This window comes from Camarhynchus parvulus, chromosome 2, assembly GCF_901933205.1.
Source record: "Camarhynchus parvulus chromosome 2, STF_HiC, whole genome shotgun sequence".
In the NCBI taxonomy this organism is placed as follows: Eukaryota; Metazoa; Chordata; class Aves; order Passeriformes; family Thraupidae; genus Camarhynchus; species Camarhynchus parvulus.
Genome location: NC_044572.1, coordinates 92,364,309 through 92,376,689, shown reverse-complemented (window position 1 = coordinate 92,376,689; position 12,381 = coordinate 92,364,309).

The following is a 12,381-nucleotide window of genomic DNA, read 5'->3' as shown; positions in this document are numbered from 1 at the left end:
ATTGCAAGAGAGAGTAGTAGAGTTCGTACCCACTATCCTCTTCCTGCAAGTGCTTGGATAGCAGAAGGTTACCCTGGGTTAAATTCCCTCTAGGTCTATGCCAGTAGCAAGGCTTCTGTTGTGTCTTATCAGGTTTATACATACTGTGGTGCTAACATCCAGAATATTTTCAGGAGGAGAAGCCTTGTCCTTTAGCTCTGTAGCAGCAACAGAGGTTTCACACAGAGCCCTAGGGAGGTGTGTGCAGCTCCCTCTTTAAACCTGCAATGTCTGACTTCATGTGTTCCCAAAAATCATTACTGCAAAAGCTTCTTAAAGAGTGTTGGAGGCAGGAGGGTCTGCATGCTCATCATAGCACACCATGTTAAAGCAGAGACAGGGCACAGAGACCTACAAGCTGATCCAGGAAGTCAGAACCCATTAACTTTTACTGGGTTTATGACAAAAAAATCATCATTCTCTAAAAAGACAGCAACCAGCTGACAAATGGTTGAGAATGAGTTCCCAGGAAACACAACATGAACAGATGGAATTGTTTTTTTCAGTGCAAAATAATACAAACAAATGAAAATATCTGACATTCCATGAATATAGCATGGAATTACTATTATAATAAAATTTATATTTTTATTTCATGAAAAGTATCCTTCCTAGCAATTGTGATTCTGAAGCACATGTGGCACATGTTAATCACTAGCTGAATGTTAAACTAACCATTGTTAAGTCATCATTTTTAGTCATAAACATTTATTAAGTTTGTAAGTATGTTGTTCTCACTATTCAAATAACCAGTAATCAGTCATCAGCTGGATAGAGTTTCAAGTGGAAGCATCTCAAATCTCTAAGGTCTTCAGCTTTTTAATATCTCCAAGGGGTACCAAGGAGCAGACAATACTGATGACCTTCAACACATGGCAGTGACTAGCCAACATCTCATTTAAAAAATTCAGTGCTGTTTCAATGCTGTTTTCTTGTAGGCAGTACAACAAAAAATGTATTGAATACTTTCAGTTTATCTGTTTTCACTGTGCCTAATATAAACATGTTGGTAAGGGATGGAAAAATTCTTTTTCTCTCAAACTGGCTTTTCTTCGATTCTTTGTAATGAGCATAAAGGTTCTATCAAAGCATAAAGGTTCTATCAGGACAAGTAGAATCAAAAACTCTCATTATACCTCCATCTTAGCAAAATACACATGCAAGGAAAACCCCCTGCTTACTGACTGTGAGTCTGGAGCTAGGAAACTTCTGCCTTTATCAGAATGAGGATTTCTCTGTATCAGTCCCACAACATGCGCCATCACTTGCTTATGGTTTTCATAAAATCAAGAGGCAGATCCCACTATCCTTGCATTAGAAGCATTTCCTTGGTTTTCAGTTTAAAGTTTTGCTTGGAGACATATGTGAAGAAATTTCACATTTGCTGTCAAATGTTTTTATATTCTGTGAAGCTCATGGATAGCTGGTTTAAGTACTAAAATAGCTTTTCTTTTCAATGAGGCTCAGAGAAAGCATGTTACTCTCCCTTATTTTTGAACTATCTTCCTTGAAATCCATAGACTAAACTGCCTTTAATTTTTTGTCATCAACACCATAAACCAAGTGCTAACCTTAGCAATTGTGCCAAAGTAGTAGTAAAGATAAATATTTTGCAATTTTCACCTGAACAGCATAGTGTTAAAGCACTTACATGGGATTTGAAAGTACTATTCCACACAGAAATGATACTGTGTTCTGCCCTCTTGCGCTGTATGTTGTGTTTTATCAAGAGGAACAGAACCAATCAGTGCAGGAGAAGATAAGACCACAGCAATTCATTCTAGAGTTAGAACAATTTCTACCTCTCTGAGACAGAAATAGGGGTTACTGATTCCATAGTGTTTCATATCTGCAGTGAGATTAATGATTACTGACAGCTGTACCCAGCTGGAAGTTTGTTCAAAGTTACTGGATCCTTTCACTTGAAATACTCCAGCCAGGGAGTTGTGTCCTTTGATGGAACATAAAAGAGAGCATCTCTGCGTGTCTAGAGGTTCTTTCCCAACGATCCCACCACAGAATTGCTTTCCATTTCCAAATGGCTGCTCTGAGCTGAAGAGCACCAGATTTGTGAATGTGCTGGCCCTGGCTGAGCTGGAGCTCATTTCCCCACAGCAGCCCCCACCGAGCTCTGCTCTGCAAGGTGCTGATAACTCACCTGTGCTTTGGGTCCTGCTGAGCAGGGCTGGCACAGTATCAGCACCATCCCTCAACATTCCCCACTCACCAGTGGGCTGGGGACAGAGCCAGGACAGCTCACCCAAACTGACCAAAAGGATATTCCATACCAAATTAATATGGTTTAGCAAATAAAACAAAGGGTGAGGGTGGGGAGAAGGGAGGGGCATTTGTTATTACAGCATTTGTTTTTCAGAACAATCACTATGACTGCTAAAACTCTACTCCCTGGGAAGGAGTAGGGATCATAACCTGCTGATGGGAAGAAGAGAATAAATCTCTTGTTTTCCTTTGCTTCTCTATGGCCTTTATTAAATTGCCTTTATGTCATCCCACAAGATTTCTTCCCTCTTAGTTTCTCCCCCATCCCTTGTCCTGCTGAGAACAGGAGTGACAGAGCAGTATGGTGGGTGCATGGCATCCAGACAAAGTCACCCATCACAGGTTAAAATTGTATTCCTCAAATTGTCACTGGAAATGACCTGAAAAGTCTACCCAGGATGTGGAAATCCTTCTTCAATGCACTCTGGTGTCTTAATCTTCTCTTATTCTAACAATTCAGCTCCAGTGACTTCAGCTTTGAATCAAACTACCTTGGCACATTGTGGATGCACAGTATCCACTAACTAACTAACAGTTATCTTTTAACATTATAAACATAAAAGATGTCATTCTGAATATTTGTTTTAAATCCAAATATTAAAAACACATCATTAATTTTATTCAGGCAAATTGAATTAATTAAACCCACTGACATTGAATTGATAAAAAATATATTGATTTATAGGTTTTATGACTCTCTGGAAATTCACTAAAAGCTTTGTACAATCCCTTGTATAACTGATTTATGTAGTCTTTTATTCAACACAATATATTAGGCACAGATTATTGATACCTTCCAGCATAAAATAGTGCATACTGGTGCTTTCATTCAATATTGCAGACTACATACCCACTAAGTGCAAAAAGGGATGGTTTCTTCCTAGCAAAATAAGTCAGAAACTGATTTATAGAGATAATGTAGAGTTGTAAATATTTATATTCTAGTATTTTTACTTAAGATGCCTGTTTGTGAAAATCAATTATTCGAAAGACACTCTTTATATACAAAAAACACATCAATAAAAAAGACATTGTAACTGAAGTATCATGGGTTCATACAGATAACACATTTTTATTTAATGCTTATTTGTAAAATTGACTACAGAAAAGACACTCACTATAAAAAAGACACTGGATCTGAAGTATTGTGGGCTCATACAGATAATACATGTAATGAATATTAGAGTCAAAGTTGGTGCTATATTGTTTCTTTCTCTTACTGCACAAAATACTTTAGCACAAATATTTAGTGCAAGACACCAAATTTCTCCAACCACATCTAAAATATTAATGAAAGATTTTTACCACGTTAACTGTGTCTTAGAACAATACTTACCTGTATCACAGCTGTGCCCTGAACAGGTTTGGGGCAGCTCTTGAGTAGTCTCAAAACTCACCATCCAATTCTTCCTTCTTTTACCATCCACTCTTTCTAAAGTTAATTAAAACATCACTTGTTGCTATTAAAGAAGAAGGCCATTCCTTTATTTCTACAGTCTAATGATATAGTAGTAACCTAGCTTTAATTATAAGCCATATAATAAATTATGAAAAATAGCAATACCCTGAAATATTTATGACAAAATAACAGCCCACAGAGGAATAAGACATTATCTAATTGCATCTGGCAGAGGTCTCACCCCAAATGACTTTGAATCTCTCTGCTCCTTGGATCCACTGTCCCACTTCCTATTTGCTTTATTCAGCAGCCTGTTTTAAGTTCTGATATTTAATCCCTTTGGGACTATTAAAAAAGAAAATAAAAAAACCCCAACAACCAAAAAAATCCCACCCCTATCTGGTAGCTCTGCTTGGGGCTTATACCTAGTTTAATAACAATAAACACAAAAACATCTCTTTCTCTGTGCCAACTTTTATGAAGAATGCATTGTGGTTAAATAAACAGACAATTTTCATTCACTAAAAGTGAAACATTAACATGTTAAAAGGGACACTGATACCTGTGGATTCTCAACACCTTTCATTCCTTACATAGTTTTTGATGGTCATATGCTTTTGATTTGTACTTCTTTAAACCTTGCCTCTCTTTGCAGCAGAATGAATTTTGGCTTCACTGGTTGCCTCAATGTTATCAGTGCTGCCCAGATTTTTCTTTCCAAAACCTACACACTGCTGGTGCTTTTTTATTTCTCTTGGGCTCAGAAAAATAAACAAAATTCAACTAAAAGGATCAGACTAACATCAGTCCATGTGTTTTTGAAGTTGAATGGCATGTTTATTGAAAATTACTCACTTGCTGGCAAAGCACAATACTGCTAAAGAGACAGGAACAACTTTACTGAATCCTCAGGCTTAGAAGTCTTTACAATATTGTCAAAATTAAGCTTGGAGAAAAGATAAATGTCTTTTCAAAAATCTCAGTGTTTGTGGAAAAGTATTCCGATGACTAGAAAAGGTAGACTGTGTGTCTCTTTTTGCTGATACATTTCCTATCTGATAAAAGAGAACCTTGTTCTTACTGAAAAGGGCTGGCTGTGCAAGATGGCCACATCTTATATTTTTACAGCCATCTCATACAGGTTCTCCAGAGCAGTATCAGTCTCATTGTTACCATAAAGCTGATTGAACAATTCATTAGGGATTAAACTCTTCTTTTTCCCTAGAAAACTGTGGTAGGAGAGAACATAATATAAAATACAATTCTCTTTTCCCTTGCCTGAGAAGAATGAATAAGAAAAATTCCCCAAATGTGACTTTCAGACATTTTGTGATGTATGAGTGCCCGTCAGAGATAGGCACTAAACCAGACATATATGTGCATTCTCTGGTTTATCGACAGAAACCAAACATGTTTTCTCACTTCTACTATTTTTTTATAATATATTCATGTTTCTGCTCTGGAGATTACTGCTGAGATTTGGACATCTTTTCTGCCTTCCAGTTATTCCTCCAGCTGCCATAAAATGTACTTTTATTTAATCTGAAGACAGTATCATTGTAATTTCAGAAGACATATAATCTGCATAATCTGCATTGTAATTTCGGAAGATACATAATCTGCATAACCAGTTGTGTGGTAGCTCACATATAGATTTCTGAGTAAGTGTGAAAATATTATGATTGTTTTTGTGATTGGGCTAGGGGATTTGATAATGTAATTTATGTCATCATTGCATGAAGAAGTGAGGGTTTTTTCCCCTCTTTAGGATATACAAGTAGTAACATTTTAAAAATCTGTGCTGTGCTCTGAAAACCTTTTCTTCCAAGAACCATGCACTAACCAAGCCAAAATTGTTGTCTTGTGTATGCAGATCCTCACCCCACATACACTAAGGTGAAGTTACATGAATCAAAGAAAATTGAAAAGAAGAAAAATATCTCTGCTCTGCAGGTCTAAGGTGGAGAAAAGTATAAAATCTTTATGTCTTATATCTGGTTTGCCATACAGACAGGCTGTTATCTGGAAAGCTAACAGCTTGTGGAGACTGTTCTCCCTTCACAGCCAGCATTGCCTTTGGTAAAATTAACTCAGAAACAAATTTTGGAAGTGCATTGTGCCCAGAGCCCATATAGGATCAGGAATTCAAAGCACCTCTAGCTGACCAACATATACATTTGTTACTGCTCTGGTGCAATGAAGATGACCTGACAAAGATCACACTATGACAGTTTTTCTTTTGCATTGGCTGCTGAACAGATAGGAGCTGTTTCCTGTGGCCCGCTCTCTTCTGCCAGTGATGCAGATAATGGTAATTCCAGAAGCAAATCAAACCTACATCTTGTCTTCATTTTCATCTGAAATATGAGTTGGTCTGTTGTACACAAGGCAGACATTTACTACTCATTTTCCTTTCTTGATGATTAGGAGTTGAAGTGTAAAGGAGTTGAAGCGTAAAGTGATCCTCAAATGTAAAGTGAGGCAACAGCTGCCATTGTGACCATGACTACAGCAGCACCACAACCACATAAATCAAGGTTTCATTCATTTTTGAGCCAGAACACAGTAGAAAGCATCCTTAAAATGGAGCTCTGTTGTACTTATAGAAATGCATAGCTTTGTCTGTATGGGGACTAACTGGGACAAAAGCTGTCCTTAGCAAACAGAACAGTAAAGTCTTTCTTACTAATTTGCATTCAAGGGCCTTTCCCCACACCATGTCTTGGGAATAATTTGCAACATGGTCTTTTCTACATGCTTTTTAATATTTTTCTCACTGAATTATTACTAACAGAATAAACATAACAAAGTGCTGCTATACACAGCAGGAGGAAAGTCAAGGCACCCAATTTATCTTTAAAATGGTAAAAGACAATTGATAGTGTGGATAAGTATTTTTATATGCATTTATTAATTCATAAATTACAGTATTTCTCATCTCATCTTTCAACAACAGCTGATGTCTCCATTTTCCTCAGGAAACCCCTGCAGTTCCATTATGAGAACCATAAATAATATGTTTTAATGAGATATGGATTGATTATGTTGGGAAAGCTGACATTTTCATCCATCATTCTAAATGTTGTTTAATGATGGATTACAAGCCTGCAATTCCTCTGATAGGAGATTAAATAAAACATCAGACTGTTTCAGCAGACTAGTCCAAGGAGATGACAATAAATCTGCTCAATTATCGTATCAACAATCTGGTTTTCACTAATAAGGATATTATTATTTCATTTAGACTTGCTCAGGCATCACAGATTATTTTATTTCAGTCAGTCAATGGGAGCAAGTGCAGTATTTTATTCTTAGAGTTGCAAAGAACCAAGCTTTGAGAGAGTACAGTACATGCAGCTCAGCAGGCTCCAAGCAGACAGAACAAAGCTACCAATCCCCTTTCAAACCAAAAATACCTTGTGAAAGAACATTGTGTTTTCAACCTAGTTAAGTAATCTGAAAGCCTCAACCAAAGGATACTGTGTGAGAAGCTGATCCATTGAAAACAGTTACTGGATCCTCTGTGACTTGTGCTTCACCTTGGTTCTGTTGTATATTTATAATTAAGATAATTCAGACTATCTTTTGGCCTGAAAAATTAGATTGCAAATAACTGCAACAAAAAGAATCCCTCTTTTTTCCTTGCTTCATGCTCATCAAGCAGAAATCATGCAAAGTTTATTAGCAGAAGCTTAAAACAGAGAGTTTTCTTTGCTTGCCAGTCCTAATAAACTCCCCCTTCTGGCAATCTAATAAAAAATGTTACATTTCACTCAGCAGCCTTGTTCTCCTCAGAATGTTTTGTAATGGCAGATAATACTACAATATGGAGCATGTCCAGTGCCCAGCAAATCCACACAGATACGGGGGAACTTTTAATAGCTGAGAAAGTTTCAATTTTCCACCCCAGACTGCAAACCAGTGGAGCCGGTGGTCCATGGAAAACACATTGTGTGTTTCATGTGTATACATGAGTGATCCTTGTTGCTTTACCTGTTACTCTTCTGAAAAATAAGGGAATATTAAAATACTGGTTCCCCCACTCTCTAAACACCGGAAATGTGACAGCCTTACAGTGGTAAGTTATAATATGTTCCTTGAAGAAGGGAATTTTTCCAACTCTGCTCCAAAACCTACTTCCCAAGTTTTCATGGACATGACTCTTTCCCTCTGCTTTTGGGCATCCCCAGATGCCAATAAAATAGGATTTTCCTCAAAAGCAAAAGCAAAACCACAAGATCACTTATACTCTAGCTATGGAAACTTTATACTGGAGTTGCAGGAGTTAGATGAAGAGGAGACATGTGGAGCATAGAATTTATTTCTTCGTATTACCACTAGGAGCCAGTGAAGAAGTGAAAGCTGCTGAGATGAAATGGAAAACTTGCTCCAGTTAAAAATGTTCTCCCTGGCTCTTTCCTGGCTCATGGACCATCAGATAAGCTTTGACATGATAGACCAAAACAAGGACATGGTACAATCCATGATGATGTCATCAAGAAAGGATAACCACAAACTTCTCTGCAGTGCTGACTAATTTGGCTTTAAGGCAGTATGAGGGTGATTCTCATTACTAGTTAAGAAGGCAAAGAGAAATGTCATCTCTTCATACAGTATACAACTGTTTTGCCTTGTCTTTTTACTTCCCCTCTGACTCCCACTTCACCAATATTTTATAACAGTAGGCTCTATGACTTTTCCTGAAGATAATCAAATCTCCCTTGGTGCAAGCTCTGTAAATATAGAATATGAATCTCTGAACTATAACTCTGAAATTGTCTGATTGCATTTAAATAATTTTCATGCTCTGTTGTTATGTCGATTTTTATTCCTCAGCTTCTGTGATTTCCATAGTTAGGCCACAGTTAGGGAGGCTGAACTCTGCTTATTTGATGTAAAAATAATTGTTCTAATAATAACACAAAAAAAGATCAATGAGAACATTGTATATTTTTTGATGTTGACTGAGATTGCTCAGTTTAGAAAAGGAAGTGTGTGTAGAGAGAGGAAGCCTGGCTATCTATCCTTACCAAGGCAGCCCCCTTTCTCTTGCCTTGCAGCCTTCCTGTCAGCACCCAGGGGTGATTTACAGAGCCAGTGGGAGAAGATGATTGCCCTCCAATGCTTTGCATGCTCCTGAGTTCCTAATTTTACTGACTGGAAAAGCACCAGATATAGCTTCAGATTCTTCTGCAGGAAAAAACACTCACTTGGATGCTCAGAGCCAGAGCTTTCTGAACCATCTGTGCAAGTATGCAAAGGGCTCCTTGGTGCAGTGCAGGCTGAGGGAGATAAGCCCTCTTCTCCTCCTGCCCAGAGGTACCTCCCACCATCTCAGTGAAAGTAGGGGAAAGGATGAAAGCAGCAAATGTCCCCCTTTGCTTTCTCTGCGCAGCAGCAGCTGGTCCAGTGCCCTTGGCTTTGTCACAAGCAGACTTTCCTTCTCCATTGAACAAACAGGATGCAGTCAGTCCCATGCAAACACAAAGCCATCAGAGCAAACAGCTCCCAACTGGGAACCTCAGCAGCAGCTCCTGCTGCCCATTCTCTGCCTGTGAACTCCAAAAATGCTACCAAACTGAGGAGCAGACCGAGAAAGCAGATTACTGCAGAGGGCAGAGGATAAGATGGTATTTTCCTGCTGAGCCAATTCTTGCCTTTCATAACACTGATGAGCTAATAGGTTTAACACTGGTGAACTAATAGGCTGAGCGTGATGTAAGCTATCTGTAGACATTTAGGAAGCTTTAAAACACAGATCAATGTTGATTCACCTCCAGCTCCTTTCCACAGCAGGTGCACTCAGTTGGGCAGACACAAGCCCTGTGAAGCTGCCATCAGCCAGGACAGCTAAGTCACTGCCAGACATCCAGGGGTAGTTAGGAGACCTGGCAAGCACCCATCCCATCAACACCAAATGGCCCTTCTGCCACCCACTTGGTGCTGGTGGCAGGGAAGCCCTGACTCAAGGCATAGCACTACTGGGAGGTTTCTCCCATTGCAGGGGGCTGGTGCAGCCCCCTGGGCACCCTGAACCCTGCTCTCCCTGCTTATCTGCCTTGTTCACAAGCCAGCCATCCGCTTGGAGATGTGGAACGTGCACAAGTTTGGTTACCAAACCTTGGTGAGATAGTTTTGTGCTTTTGCAGAAAGACCCTGTTCCACCACCTTCCATCCTAAATGGAAAAAATTCTGACCTGTTTCAGTCCAAGGAAGTATCTGCCAACACTGAAAAGGATGACTGCATTCACCTCCAGGGCATCTGAGACAGATTTTTTTTTTGATTTTTCAATAATTGGGAGAGTTTTTAAAAGCCACAAGAAAGTGAGTTTCCTTTCTTGGATATATTTGTCCAGCCTTCCAGCTGTACTTGCATGCAGTATCTACTTGCAGGTCCAGATTAAGCTTCTGCCTCAACAAATGATTTCTAAGTAGGTTTTCATTACCTCCTCTGTCCCACCAGTAACAGTACCAGGAAATATTGTAGCACAAAATGTTCTAATGGCATGGTGTAATCCTTCCTTTTTGTCTTTAATTTAAGTGTTATCACTGCAAAAACAGTGTAACTTTCATTTCAATTGTTGCAATTAAGCAGTGTTTCGGCCCACTGTGCCTCCTCTTTAAGCCTCCTACTTTCTCAAATGCCAGTGCCACACTGAAGACTTCTCAGTCACTGGGGGTCTCTTTCCTCTGAGCTGATGTTACACAACAAGCTTTGTCTTCAAGAAATAAAAAGATAAAATCTACGCATCTTCATTAATGAACATTTATTATAACCTTAGTGAACAAAACCCTGAGAAATTTACCTCCTATTTCCCCCCCCCCTTTTATTTTTCTTTTTAAATACATCTATTTATTATTTGACTCCCTATATGTTTAACATTTTCTTATTTAATTCCAGGTATATAACTTCTCTTTTAGTAACTTCAAGCTCTTTTCATGTAGAACTGTTTAAGACTGGCTGGATTCTCAGAAGAAATTGCTTCTCTTGATAACTGGATCAAAGAATTAATAAAATTATGCCTCCAATTGTACATGATTTCCACAAGTACAGGTTACTGTTGATTATTAACTTTCTCACATTCACATTTGTATAAATCCTTTGGGCTGTACAGATGCCATAATATCATGCTACTGAATCAAGAAAATAAATCAAATTACAGCAGGCCAAGAAATGTTTTGTTTGGTTTAACTTTGCTGTTTCTACTCCTTTAAGTTTTAGTTGCTGTATTCAGCAGATATTTTACCTTTTACATCACTGATTAAATTAAGAGGCAAATTAATTTAAAGACTGACTCCTCTTGATTGTCAGCAATTTAGATGCTTATTAAGTGGTTCAAAGTACATTTAATTAAAGATGTATTGCTTCACATCCAGTAGTCAGTGAAACATGTAGTGTTAATGTCTTCTTATAAAGTATTACTACTTCTGTAGTTCAAGAACGCTTTCAAAGTATGTATGCATAATTTCCTCATTTTAAAAGAATGACTAACCACTAATTGCACTGAATTGAATCTTCCACTTACCTACTGTTTATAATTATAATTAAATGAATTAGCCCATACAAATGTTATGTCTTTGCTTGCTCTTATGTCCCCCCCCACTATCTATTCCAAAGGTTAGGAAAAACTGCTGATCAAAGGAGGAATCAGCCAATGCTAGAAAGGGATATGGAGTTTAGGCATCAAGATACACCACACACTACTCTGAATGCTTTTTTTATCCCTGATTCAAAAACCTATTTCAGAACAACAGGAGTCAGCCTCTTTCGTGTCTTCCAAAATAGTCCAGAAGGTGCAGCCACATAACCAAAAGCAGCCATAATACAGAAGGACACATAATCTGGTGTTTCTTGATGATGAAACACGAGTTTATTGTACTCGTCCCTTCTCAAACATAGTTAGAAAAGTCAGACTGCCTTCACCTTCCCCACAAATCCTTTGGCTGGAACTACCAGGAAGGGGGAGGAGGTGTAAGCCCTGACAACAAACCCCATGACATTTCTTCAAAGGCTTAGTAAGGAACAAGATTGTCATGGAGCGAGTCATAATGTGTGATCTGTGCCAGCCCCATTTTAAGCCCAGAAAGAAAAGCCTGGCACAGTTGGAAAATCCTGGCAGTTGTGCCTATTTTCCCTTTCTTATAGAATTATTTATTTTGGAATAGAAAGAAGAGATTATGGGCTCAACATGAGTTTAAAAACATATCAGTGCTTTCTCCCTCCTTGTTTTTGCAGCTGAGTTATTATAAAATAATGGGATATGTTGAAAGCAATCAAGGATTGGACATCCTTCCCAAAACAGGCTGTTCTCTTTCACCTTTAATAAAAGGAATTTGCTGTTTAAAGAAGTGAAAGCAGAACAGGAGATCTCTGCAGCTGATTTCTGTGCAGATGAATTAACATCCTGAGGCTTATTTGCTTGTTTAGTAAAGTCACCTGGGCCTCCTGCTGAATGAAAGGAAAACCACACCTACCTCAGGCCTCCCTGTTCCTGTGACAAGAGGAAGAGCTGGTTAACTTATTCAGGAGAGGCTTAGACTGGACATCAGGATGGATATCTTTACTGAAAGAGCGGTCAAACGCTTTTACTGGCTGCAAATTTTGTAACAATGTGTGATAATGGGGAAGGCTGGAAGTGAACACCAGCAGCCATTTAACTCCA